The 14,786-nt window shown below is 36.7% G+C and overlaps 1 protein-coding gene across 1 annotated transcript in view; it reads right to left on the minus strand.

Annotated features, from left to right (window-relative positions):
* LOC125239451 (protein madd-4) overlaps positions 1–14,786 on the minus strand; it is a 699,588-nt gene that overhangs the window by 535,091 nt on the left and 149,711 nt on the right. The window lies entirely within an intron of this gene.

The following is a 14,786-nucleotide window of genomic DNA, read 5'->3' on the forward strand; positions in this document are numbered from 1 at the left end:
TTAGGTACATTCGTTTTTATTTCTCAACTCTTTTTTATTTCGAAAAACGATTTATTCTCCTTCCCTCCTAATTTATCACCACTCTATTCCATTTTCCTCTTTACCGCACTTGTATCGCAATGTTCAATTTCAGTACACATGGTGCTCTTTTATCGCATTAGTGGGAGAAGTGATTCACGGGGTATGTGCCTATGTCGAAATTTCAAAGCTGCATAATTAAATATTACAACGTTTTTCAGTAACTACTACTTACTGAAAAACGTCGTATAATATACGTGCGAAGAGGAAATTTGTAACCCGTGTGTAAAAAATCAAATGTATCGTAATGTACATACTATCAACAATTACAACTTTTACAAAGGAACTAAATTAAAGTCATAAGTCATAAGTCATTTATTTGCGAAAGATAGATAGGTGTTTGTTTACAATAAAGTGAGCCAATCTACCTTGTCACACAGTGACATGCAAATCTCAGATTGTACCTAGGTCTAGTACTATGCATGCACTTAAATAATACCTATCTAAAGCTAGATTATATCTACATAGAAATATCAATATATACAAAACAATACAAATTATCGAATATAAATTAATTAATTAATTGAGATGTCACAGATTTAGCGGTTTAGTAGTCTAAATATTCCTTTACAGAGTAGAAAGTCTGTTCATTTAGCCATTAAAATAATCTTCTTTTAAACAAATGTAAAGTAAGGCCTTTGATAGTGTCTGGGAGCTTATTATACAAAAGTATACTCATAGGATAGCAACTTTTCTTATATAAACTTGTGTGTGTTCTCGGACATATGAGTTTGTTAGGGTACCTCGTATTAAAGTTACATAATTCATAATTTTTTGTATATAAAATTTGGTTGCATTTTACAAATACACACATTTCAAATATATATAAACAAGGTACTGTAAGCAGATTTAGTTTTTTAAACAATGGTCTGCATGAAGTTAATACGGACACACCACAAATCGCACGTATACATTGTTTTTGAACTATAAACAATCCAAGGATATTTGAGCCGTTCCCCCATACCGTTATACCATAGCTCAGACTAGATGCCACGTAGCCATGATACGCTTGGACGGCTGTTTTTTGGCTTGAAATCTTAGTTAATATAGTAAATCTTAGTAAACATCCTGGCATTTTCTTTAAATAACAAAACTGACATAGGCAAACATTCTACCTATTAAAATACACCACTCATCCATTATACCCTAAATCCCAAACCAATATATATTTTTTTTTGAAGCTTTATTTGAATATGGTAACTAAAACCTTGGAAAATCTAAATAAAATATAAATAAAGAACTCCATTAGCTAACAAGCGTGTTCGAGCCAACTGGGCCGCCGATTATTCATTCCGACGATTTACGATACAAGAATCGATTAAAACAAAGTCGATTGCGACAGATTGTTTAAATACGGTATTGTGAAGAAAAGGACTTTTGTAAAAGGCAAAGCAAGGGTCAAATGACTCAAAAGTAAAGGAACAATTTGAAAGGCTTTGAAAAGGAGTTATAGTTAGGTACAGCGGGACAAATCTCGACTGGGGGCAAATGTAACTGGTCCATTTTTTCATATTTTACAATGTTTGCATTATTAAATAGAGTGTCCGGTTATATATTTATGGTATTAGGCGTGTTCAGTAGATACATGTAGAACTCAACATCATAGTGTAATAACGGAAATAAAGGATTAGTTACAATTGCCCCCCAGTCGAGATTTGTCGCGATGTACCTTAAGTATTTTATGCAACTGGTGGTTAAAAAAGGTCAAAAAAGGCGAGTGGCGTAGGTAATAATTTGTGGCGAAGCTAAAAATTGGTAATAAAGACGCCAGTATTTTTTGACTCGGTTAAATACCGTTGCATACTATTATTTTTCTACGACCATGCACTTACTTTTTAATAGTTTTCTTGGATAACTTTCGTGAAATACGCACACAGTTTCCTGGATTTTGACGCAAGGGCCTCCCCTGTCGTGATCATCAGTCATGAGGAACAGAGGAAATCGAGAGACAGAAAAAAGTGGCTCGAATAAATAAAACTTACGCAAATTAAAATGTATCGGTGCATTAATAGTAGAAACAAACAGTTCTTTTATTTATAAGTATATTCGCTTATTCACAAATATACATCATTAACATTGATCTCACGTTCCAAATATTAATATTTACACGTAAATCAATAAACCCAGAAACCCAATACATTTCTTAAACGAATTTTACGAACACGTCTTTCAACATATTATTTTCCATATAAATTTATATAAAATATTAGTTGATAGTTTAAATAATTCAGCGAAGAAAACAGCAGGGCGCCGCTAGGCCAAACCCTAATATAAGAACAGCGTTGATGATTTAGATGGTCTCCAAACTTATAAAACAAAGTCAAAATAGGTACTTGAATAAAATGGCAGTTTTGTGTTGACGATAGTAAAAAAAAAAAAAAAAAATTATAGGACATTCTTACACAGATTGACTGAGGCCCACGGTAAGCTCAAGAACGCTTGTGTTGTGGGTACTCAGACAACGATATATATAATAATAAATACTTATATACATAGAAAACATCCATGACTCAGGAACAAATATTTGTGCTCATCACACAAATAAATGCCCTTACCGGGATTCGAGCCCGGGACCGCGGCGTAGCAGGCAGGGTCACTACCGACTGCGCCAGACCGGTCGTCGATAGTTTTGCAGCCATTATTTATTTATGTATTATCATTTAGAGCCCACTTTTCGATTAAGGAACACATCGAGAAGAAACCGGACTAATTCCCAATAAGGCCTAGTTACTCTTCCGGTTAGAAGGTCAGATGGGAATCACTTCCGTAAAACTAGTGCCTACGACAAATCTTGGCATTAGTTTTTAATGCAGACCCCAGGTTCCGTGACCCGTGGCAAATGCCTGGATAACGCAAGGATGATGATGATTTAGAGCCCACTGTCCCACAGCTGGGCAAAGGCCCCTCTTCTTCCACTCATCACCGGTTTTTTTTCTAAAGGACGAAATCTCACCAAAAAAAACACTTAAAAAGAAAACCATGGTGCTTGGTTTTTTTTTCATAATTCTGAAAAAAAAAACATTTGGTTTTTTTCTATTTGCAACCCTACATGATAAAATATCAAGCCGTCCCTATCGCACTATTTGTAAGTGTGTAGGTATCACTCGTCAAATAAACCGGTTTATTTCGGTTAAAATTAGGGCTCTGGATATTCGGTACTACCCGCCGATCCGTGCGCCCGGCCCCTTAGCCCCGGCGGTGCTAAGCGTCCGAACTACCCGAACCCGCCGAAGTCCGTTCCCGTGTAGTGCCGTTCGCGCGTGTAGTGCCGAATCGGCGTTCGGGGCCGAACGGCCGGACGCACGGACTTCGGCACCGTTCGGGTATTGAACACACGAGGCGGCCGGCGGACCGATCGACTTATTGCCGTGCCGGTTTGTATTTAAAAAATAGGTGAAATTTAATAATTTAGCGAACGAATACGAATTGGTTTTATACATACTCGTTTTATTTGAATCAATAACGTGTTAACTATATTTTTTGCACTTGTTCCCGTTACGTTATAGGCTACTCGTACAGATTAGATAATAATTATGATGATATGTATTCAATACAAATATTACAAACGTATTCCATATAGGTCCATAATTCGCCAGGAACACTAGTCTACTGTTTTTTTTTTCAATAAAGTTGCTTAAGACAATTGCGAAAAGTAGAGTTTAATGGACTTTATTTGTCTCTAGGTTAACTAATAGAAGTCTAAACAGGGTATTGGTTTGTGTGAAAAATACTATATTAGTTCTATTACTTACTTGATTGTTTTATGATATTCATGGTGCCTTACTAACTATCTATAGGGACCATACCACCTATAGGTACTTACTACATATATGTACACATGTTGACAAATATACTTCAAAATATTGTCTTCGGTTACCGCGACAGTTACTCATGCAATTTATTATAGTTATATCTATGTCTCATAGTTTTAAAATAAATAAATAAATATTGGGGACATTACACAGATCGACTTAGCCCCAAACTAAGCAAAGCGTGTACTATGGGTGCTAAGCGACGATATACATACATACTTAAATAGATAAATACATAACTATGGAAACGGATTATATCACGTATACTGAATTTACAATTCACCCCGACGTTTCGAACACTTTACAGCGTCCGTGGTCAACGGGTGACACCCATTCATTACTTATAGGCGATATAATCCATTTTATTTCATAAATATCCTTCAAATTAAGGAAATTTATTTGAACTATCGATTTATTAGTTTTTATCTAAAAATTTAGCAGAATTAACGTCGCATGAGAAAACAAAGGTAATAATGACTTGTGGGCGGCACAATAACCAATACCCGTGGTGATTTTTTTTACTGATAATAATGACACTCAAACCTCACACCCGGCATCCCTTTGACATGGAAAAACCTTTTGTTTGAAAAGTTCTAGATGTAGCCGCGCTGTTTTACAAATACCTAGTTAAGAATGGTATTTTTTTTGTTATTTTGGAGTGAACTACTTTGAAGTGAATATGGTTCTTAACTTGAGCTAGTCGGATAGGGTGTGACAAAAAGCATGAGACTTGACATGTATATAGATAACTTGCAAACACTTAACAGAAAAAAATAAGCGCGTTACAAAACACGGAGAAACTAAAAAGCAAAAAATAATAAACCTTTGAATTCAGATTTCTTATCGTATTGCAATAATCTAAACATCCAAATTATAAACAAATCAATTATTTTTGTAGTCGGTACCAGACCTGTTCGTCGCCTTGCTATTGCCTGTTTGCCCCACCCAACCATACACAGGCTGGTACCGACTCCAAAAATAATTGATTTGTTTATAATTTGGATGTTTAGATTATTGCAATACGATAAGAAATCTGAATTCAAAGGTTTATTATTTTTTGCTTTTTAGTTTCTCCGTGTTTTGTAACGCGCTTATTTTTGAAGGCGGTTTTATTTTTTGTTAAAAAAGTTAATTTATTTGTTGATTTTTAGTGGTTCCTAGTGATATTATATGTATCAGTCCGAATATATGTACAGTAGTGAAAGAATTATCCTTTAACTCCTAACCATTGAGGAGTTGACCTTCCATCATCAGCTCAGCCACATAAAATTACTACCGTCAGGCGTAAATACTGGTGTAACTTTGAAAAATACACTAAAAACATTACATGTGCCTATAACATTTGAAGAGTTCCCTCGATTTCTCCAAGATCCCATCATCAGACCCTGACTTGGTGCCAATGGGACCATCTCGGGGTTATACCCGTTCGATCAAAAAAAAAAAAAAAAATTTTGAAAATCGGTCCACGATTCTCGGAGATATCGAGTAACATACATACAAAAAAAAAAAAAAACATTCAGTCGAATTGAGAACCTCCTCCTTTTTTGAAGTCGGTTAAAAAATAAAAGTACGCAGACGCCGAGGTGTCAATGTTTCCCCTCTTTTCCCTCATTTTTATATCACTATTTTCAGTTTTTTTATATTGTCATGAAAACCGTGAAAGCTATAATCACAATATTTAGGAAAAATATATTCTCCATAAAATTTCCTTCAATACTGTCTGTTAAGGTATAGCTTTAACTCATCATTTTAAAATTATGCTTAAGTCCCCCGCATAATATTTGTGTTTAACTACTAGTGAGATGAGTAGGGGTAGCACTACCGTCTGTTAGTAATATACTTTAAATGGAAATATTGTAGAGAATTTCATGGTACTTCTCCTAAACATCTTTCTGGTAAGTACCTACTCGTAATATTTACATACCAAAACCTTTAATACCTACCTTTAATAGTTTTCGTGAAAATTTAAAAAGCTAAAAATGGGAGATAATAGTGGGGGAAGAGATTGACTCCTCAGCGTGTTTCTACTTCTATTTATCCTTATGAACGTCAAAGCTATGTGCATACCAACTTTCATGCTTTCTAATTTAGGCCACTGAAAACGCGTGCCCTGATATATAATTAATAATGCCGAAAATGGAAAACATGGAAAAAATCGAGTAGTTAAAATTTGTCCCCCAGTCACAATTGCTCCGCTGTCCCTTTCTCATTTTAGTTATTAAGGTTTTATCATTTTTGGTTCTCATATTCGCTTGAACCAAGAACGCGAACGATCATCAAGCATCACTATAGGTCGAGAACGGATCGGACCCGCGGGTTTTTAGAGTCCGTCGATCCGGACGCACGGACTACACGGGTACCCGGACCTTAATTACACGGTCCCTAATTACCCGTTCCAAACGGGCCAGAAATCCGGATTCGTGTAACACGGGAACGGATACCCGGCAACGGGTACACGAAACACGGACGCGACCGGGAGCCCTAGACTTAAAATAAAGTTCTCATAACGTTCGCGTTCTTTACAAAGTTCGGAGTAAAATCGAAATAAACCGGTTTTAACCGGTAAAAAATGAACCGGTTCCGAGCCTTGCCATGCCATGCTATCCGCAAAGCATGTCACGTGTAACTACATTTTTCAAGTGTTTCTTAATATTAAGGTTTCATTTTCATCCGACATTTTCCAATACTCTTAAATATCTTATAATAGGGAATGTCACCTATTTTCCATCTAGTTCGATGCTCGAAATCTAAAACTTCACTACAGGTCAATCTTCGAATTTCTGACCCCCAAAATTCCACTACCTAAGTTAATATCAATGGAATTTTACAATTCCTCGTAGTAGTACTACTAAAAGGTCAAAGTGGAGAATTCTTAGTCAAAAATAACGAATGGACAAATAAATTAACAAATTAAATGAATGGTTATTAGATTAAGCCATATCAGATTGCCGACAAAATGTTACACTTAAAATGATATCATCATAACGTAAGACTATCAACGTATGGCCTCTTCACGTTGATTTATATACTATTTTGTAAGGAGGTGGCATATGGGCGCCAAAATAGTAGGTACCCAATATAACACTTTAAGTTCTCGCGTTTTGTACACATTTTTTAAAGACACACGTGTGGAAAGCGATAGAAATAGGTATCCAATGTCAGTAACACCGCTGTATAAGACAGCGAGCAAAGCGTGCAAGTTATGCGACCAATCGCGCGCGTGATGCGAACTTATCGACCAATCGCGTTGTAGCGTTCGACCAAAACGTATCATCTAATGAGAATGTTCATTCGAAGTTCAATTATCGGAGTAGTCATTAATAAAAAAAATATGACAATATAAACAAACCGTGTATTATTTAATAATAGCATAATGCTTGAACATGGATATCTCATTATAAAGGCTTGTTTACATTGTTCGCAATTTCTATAGACCTCAGTTGTACATGAAAATGAAAAAGAAAATCGTTTATTGAGGCAAAAAACATTACAACAAGGGCTAAAACAGTGGTTCCCAAACTAGGCCGAGCCTGTATCTTAGGAGCCATAGAGAGGTCACGAGTAGCCATATCCTTACTTTATAAATCTCCGCCTCTAAAGTTATGTTTTAACTCGCGCCCCGCTGCGTTGACGCACAAATTATGTTTTATGGCAACTTTGACAAATTGGGTACTTTACGAGCGGCCGCCATTGGCGAGTCGTTGTGATATTGGGCCCAATACATAATATAGTGTACGCCCAAGTCGCCCGAATCACAGTATAATAAAGAGTACTATCGTACTGTATGGCCACTCCCGCACCCCGCTGAAAGTGCCGCCCACCCCCTCTCAGTTACCTCACAGTTACCGCCTGTCAAAATCACGAACAGTCGACCTGTCATATTTCACTCATACAAGCATAGTACGCGTTCACCTACACGAGCTAAGACTATGTGCTAGGAATGCGCCTATTTCAATATATTTGATCGCCAGTGTCCGAGGTGTGCCCAGGTGTTAATTTTTAGGCAAGCTCCGTAAGTTTAGGTACTCATTTTATGCTCCCCTCCCCTAAATTAAAATAGTATACTTATTAAGATACATGCGGAAAAAAAGAAACGAAATGATGAAAGATAAATAAATATCATAAAGTGCAGCGGGATAATTTCGAAAGTGACGAGCATTTCTGTGAGTCTAAATTACTCCACCTTAATGGTGGTTTAATTTTTCGACATAGGAAAGTACTGCTTTACTTTTTAATAAAAAGAGACATGTTGCTATAGAACAATTTCACTGGGAGACTCTGGGACAGGCAGGAAAGTATACAAGACTGCTATAAGACCTGCCTTGATGTACGGTTCGGAATGTTGGGCGATCAAAAAAGTTCACGAAGCAAAAGTTCATACCAACGAAATGAAGATGCTGAGATGGGCAGCGGGTGTAACTAGACTCGACAAAGTACGTAATGAATACATCAGAGGCAGTTTTAAAGTTGCGCCCATCCCGTAAAAACTAACAGAGCAGCGGATGAGATGGTACGGGCACATTATGAGACGTGATGACGACCATGTGGTGAAAAAAGCATTAGACCTGCCCAATGCTAAGAGAGGCGCTGGACGACCGCCTGCTACATGGTGGTCCACAATGTCCAAGGATTTGGAGCGAGCCCAATTGTCAACAACGACAATCCAGGACAGAAAGTCCTGGCGCATGAGAACCAGGAGAGCCGACCCCAAATAATGGGATAAAGGCAAAGACAAAGAGAAAGAAGACTCTGGAACAGGCACTGTTGAACACGAATTATATAGCTATATATTTTACTATAAGGTACAGCGGGGAAAATCCCGACTGGGGGTCAATTATTGTAACTAATCCATTCTTTCCATTATTATACTATTAATTGAGTTCCACTTGTAGGTACAAGACATGTAGGTACATCCACTGAACACGCATATCATGTAATTATATCCAGTGGACACTCAAATTAACCCCTGGAACGCCGTTATCAAAAATTTGTTACTGAATTATTAACCTTCAGTCAGTTAATTACAGTTTAAATTGTCTGGCACAGATCTGGAACAAGGCGTTTGAGGGATTAATAATGCAAACATTGTAAAACATAGAATAAAATGGATCAGTTCCATTTGTCCCCCAGTCGAAATTGCCCAGCAGTACTTTAGCTTATATAATTATATGGTTACCTAGTTGGAAACGTAATTGACGGTGCCACATTTACACCGCTACTTTGATGTTGACGATACTACCGCTAACCACCCTTTTTAATGTCCCAGGTATTACCAAACCAATCATACCCAATCGCTATCATAACCCTCTTACATCCAAAACGTCTTAACCATACAATACAACGTGTTTTTATTGATTTCCGTTAACTTTCAGGGAAGGTTCTTTAAGTCAATTACAACTAATTTCTCTATGAAACTATCGTCCTAATTATTTAAAAAGAAATTAGATTTAATTACTGAACACGTGTGTGACATAATAATGTTATTTGTTTTGACATTTATTTTATTTTTAACCGACTTCAAAAAAGGAGGAGGTTCTCAATTCGACTGAATGTTTTTTTTTTTTATTATTTTTTTGTATGTATGTTACTCGATATCTCCGAGAATCGTGGACCGATTTTCAAAATTTTTTTTTTGATCGAACCGGTATAACCCCGAGATGGTCCCATTGGCACCAAGTCAGGGTCTGATGATGGGATCCTGGAGAAATCGAGGGAACTCTTCAAATGTTATAGGCACATGTAATGTTTTTAGTATATTTTTCAAAGGTACACCAGTATTTACGTCTGATGGTAATAATTTTATGCGGCTGAGCTGATGATGGAAGGTCAACTCCTCAATGGTTAGGAGTTTAAGGATAATTATTTCACTACTGTACATGTATTCGGACTGATACATATAATATCACTAGGAACCACTAAAAATCAACTGAGCTAATGATGGAAGGTCAACTCCTCAATGGTTAGGAGTTAAAGGATAATTCTTTCACTACTGTACATGTATTCGGACTGATACATATAATATCACTAGGAACCACTAAAAATCAACAAATAAATAAACTTTTTAACAAAAAATAAAACCGCCTTCAAAAATAAGCGCGTTACAAAACACGGAGAAACTAAAAAGCCAAAAATAATAAACCTTTCAATTCAGATTTCTTATCGTATTGCAATAAGCTAAACATCCAAATTATAAACAATTCAATTATTTTTGGAGTCGGTACCAGCCTGTGTATGGTTGGGTAGGTCAAACAGGCAATAGCAAGGCGACGAACAGGTCTGGTACCGACTACAAAAATAATTGATTTGTTTATAATTTGGATGTTTAGCTTATTGCAATACGATAAGAAATCTGAATTGAAAGGTTTATTATTTTTGGCTTTTTAGTTTCTCCGTGTTTTGTAACGCGCTTATTTTTGAAGGCGGTTTTATTTTTTGTTATTATTTTTGACATGTGCCGTCAGTCAACGGACACTAAGTTTAATGTCATTATTAAGGTCCTAACACACTAATTAACTTATTTATTATGTCATCATCCTCCCTGTGTTATCGCGGCATATTGCCACGGCTCATGGGCCTGGGGTCCGCTTTGACAACTAATCCCAAGATATGGCGTAGGCACTAGTTTTTACGAACGCGACTGCCATCTGACCTTCCAACCCGAATGGTAACTAGGCCTTATTGGGATTAGTCCGGTTTCCTCACGAATCTCACGATGTTTTCCTTCACCGAAAAGCGACTGGCAAATATCAAATGACATTTCGCACACAAGGTCCGAAAAACTCATTGGTACGAGCCGGGGTGCGAACCCGCGACCTCTGGATTAGAAGTCGCACGCTCTTACCGCACGCACTGAACTTATTTATTATGTACTAGCGACCCGTCCCGGCTTCGCACGGTTACTATACCTACATGTAAACCTTCCTCTACAATCACTCTATCTATTTAAAAAAACCGCATCAAAATCCGTTGCGTAGTCTTAAAGATTGAAGCATACATAGGGACAGAGAAAGCGACTTTGTTTTATACTATGTAGTGATGAAAACGAAAAAAAAAATTTTTTTTCGAATATCTCGATAGCGATATACCTACCTGGTGATACCTGATAATGAACCAAACTGCGTGTCGAATTTAACGAAAAACAAAAATCCACGGTGTATAGCACTTACGTCATTTTGAAATACAGTTAGTATTGATCGGATAGTACGCGATACGGCACACATTAACCTTTTATTCGTTCGATAAGACGAGTTCCGGGTAACATGGCGTAAATATTTTATGGTACGTTAAAGACTACTTTTAGGGTGATTGGCATTTTTTTACTATACACTGTGTTTACAAAGTTTTGTATCATACTGTAAAGTATTAAGAGGATACGGTAGCGCAAATGCTAAAATGGAAAGGAGCCCCCCTTTCCACTTGGGAATTTTAGTTGAATATACAAGTGTTATTAACTAGATTTATCGAAAAAAAATTGTTCATTAAGAACAACTCAGTCAAAAGATATTTCAAAAAAAATCTTTAAAATCGAGGTTCCGCTCTCGACTCTTTCCTCCTTCAAAACTTAATCAATCGGAACGAAATTTGTGAATCTGAATAACAATGAAATAATATATGTCGGACCGTTTAGCTTTTTCGGTTAATTGTTACCAATCTTGAGTATCACACCTTTTTTTGCGCCACAATGAAAAAGGCCGTTTTTGGAAATTTTTGATTGGCTCTAGAGTCTTTAAACAGCAGAATATCAAAAAAATCTAAACGGTCCGACACAGATAAAAATAATATCAATCTGTGTTGAAAAAAATCATTGCTCTATCTTCAAAAACCAGGGAGGAAACAGTCGAGAGCGTTTGTATGGAGAATTGACCCCTACCGTATCGTCTTAAGGTGTTCCTATATATTTGTATCGAATAGCGAGCGCTCGCACCTTCAGTTTCATGATTAAAAGTTTACTCAAAACGTCGATAAATGTCGCTGAACCGAACGTGCAGATTTCTAAATCGCGCTTACGACATTTCATTTTAACGACCGGTCTCTCCTAGCGGGCAGTGGCCCTGCCTGATAAGCCTAGGACCTGAGTTCAATTCTGGTATGGGCATTTATTTGTGTGATGAGCACATTATATTTGTTCCAGAGACATGGATATCTGAGTAGTGAGTACCCACAATACATTACAAGCCTTCTGGTTACCGTGGGATTTCGTCAATCTGTGTAAGAATGTCCATAAATAATATTTATATACCTACAGTGATGCAAGTGGAAGGTTTATAGTATTTTTTTTTTTCAATACCTACCTATGTATTTCTTTTTTTATACTGACATTTTGACCTAGGTTAGTCCTAGCAATTTATACACTGGCATTTGTTTTTATTGTAGGTATATAATTATGACATTGTTTTCATTTTAATGATTTTATTTGTATTTTCTGTTTTAATTAAGTATAATCTTATGTTGACGATCTTTTACTGAAAGCCTTTATTTAATATTTGTCTGAAATACTGTTCTTTTCCTTAAAGAAATAAATAAATCTATCTATCTATCTATTAATGTTTAATACCTATGCGAAGTTCGGGTGGGCCGCTAGTCTTATAAGTATAAAATGTAAAATTATGTTTATTTCATAATTTTCAAAGCAAACTAAAAATTTAAAGATACGCTTGTAAAGTCAACATCAAATCAAACATAGAAAAGATACCCGTTGACCACGAACGCTGTAAAGTGTTCGAAACGTCGGGATGAATTTTAAATTCATTATACGTGATTTAATCCTTTTCCATAGTTTTATTTCATGAGTATCTATCGCGGTAACCGAAGACAATATAGAAAAGATAATTAAAAATTATTGTCATAATTTCTAACCGGATACGAGTTAGTTTTGGTGCTTTGTTTCATCCGATAGTATTGATGCTGACTGTACCACGCGTTCTCAAGTAATTTTGAACCATCTAAGCCATCAACATATTCCACAAAGGTTTTATATTAAAATTTATTGTAATACGTATTTAATAACTATAACAGGGCGGCGATAATGTAGTAAAATAGTGAAATTAGCATAAAGGCGCAGTTACGCTAGTTTGGGACAAGAGGCTAGTTTTAATGGCGGCTTGACAAAAACTATCAAACTGGTAGGACCATTGACATACACATTGCTTCGTAAGGACGTGCGTAAGGGCACTAAAATTCCAGTACTGTGGCGTCACTGACTCACGTAGAGCCAAGCGTGCAGTTTATGCGACCAACCAACCGCTATAGGTCATCCAACGACTCGGAATATTCAGTAGAAATTATATGAATTGCCTTATCCCTACATTAGAAATCTTTGGTCAAAATGGTTAGTGTTATTAGCATAGTTTAAAACAATTTTAGTAGGTTCTAGTTACGCCTTACGCCTACAGTGTTTTTTATTATTATTTAATTTGTTATTCTATTAGTATTCCGTTTAGAACGAATTAATTTAATTACTCGTCGGATCTGGTTTTTGTAACCGTAATTTATTTAACGACAAAGCTCTTTTGTTGTGTAACAGAACGTTTGATAATAGATTAGGTCAGCAATTCCCGTCAACTTTGTACAATGCCACGTCAGCAAATTTTAATTGATCCTATTTTGTTACCAACATTTAGTAATATAATTCGACTTTCGTAAGATATATACAGGATAATTGTTATAATTAAGAAAATATAGATACTAGAGAACCTTAATGACGAAATAAAACTTAATAAAATCTCAATTCATCAACAAAATCTTGGTAACAAAATAGGAATTAATAAAAACAAATTTAACTTTTCCCTTAATTTTTGTACAAAGTTGACGGGAATTGCTGAGGTATATATTTTACACAACATTTAAATTAGTTAAATTTGTAAATCACTAGCTTTTGCCCACGGCTTCGCTAGAATAGACGGAAAAGTCGAAAAAATCGTAAGTCTCATACCTACACTTGAAATATGTTCGAATAATCGAGATTCTACTTTACCTACCATAACATACCTACTATTAGTATACCTACATATAAACAGGTATGATGAAGCGCTGGTGGCCTAGCGGTAAGAGCGTGTGACTTTCGATCCGGAGGTCGCGGGTTCGAACCCCGGCCAACCCGACCCGACCAATGAGTTTTTCGGAACTTATGTGCGAAATGTCATTTGATATTTGCCAGTAGTAGCTTGAAGGAAAACATCGTGAGGAAACCGAACTAATTCCAATAAGGCCTAGTTACCCTTCGGGTTGGAAGGTCAGACGCCAGTCGCTTTCGGAAAACTAGTGCCTATGACAAATCTTAGGATTAGTTGTCAAAGCGGACCCCAGGCTCCCATGAGCCGTGGAAAATAACGCAGGGGTGATGACGATGATATAAACAGGTAGGTACTTTTCGAAGTTGTGAAAATGTTTCCCAAAAGCTCAGATTCCGTATTATAAGAATATTAATTTTGTCATGGTAATTTCATCAGAATGAACGATACAAACCCAGATTGTCAGATCGGCATTTCATCCATAATCGATTACATTTTGCATACGAAGCGGAAATCTCAATTCGATTCGCTCGCGCGATCACCTTAAAGCACTGGTTCTACCAAAAACGTAAGCGATTAGCTATCTTCGGCAGAAATGAACAAAAGATCAATCACTTCCGTGTAAATGAAACAGAAACGATAAGAGCGCGAGCGATATAATTATAAACTATAAAAAATAAATAAATAAAACAAATATTGGGGACACTACACAGATCGACTTAGCCCCAAACTAACGCCGTGTCTTGCGTGGGCGACGGTCGCGCGACCGTCGCCGTCGCGTCTCATACTTCCATATCGATAAGGTTTGATTTCGTATGCGTCGCATCGCCGTCGCGCGACCATCGCGCGACCGTCGCCCACGCAAGCCACGGCGTAAGCAAAGCTT

The sequence above is a fragment of the Leguminivora glycinivorella genome, chromosome 2 (genome assembly GCF_023078275.1).
Source record: "Leguminivora glycinivorella isolate SPB_JAAS2020 chromosome 2, LegGlyc_1.1, whole genome shotgun sequence".
NCBI classification, from domain to species: Eukaryota; Metazoa; Arthropoda; class Insecta; order Lepidoptera; family Tortricidae; genus Leguminivora; species Leguminivora glycinivorella.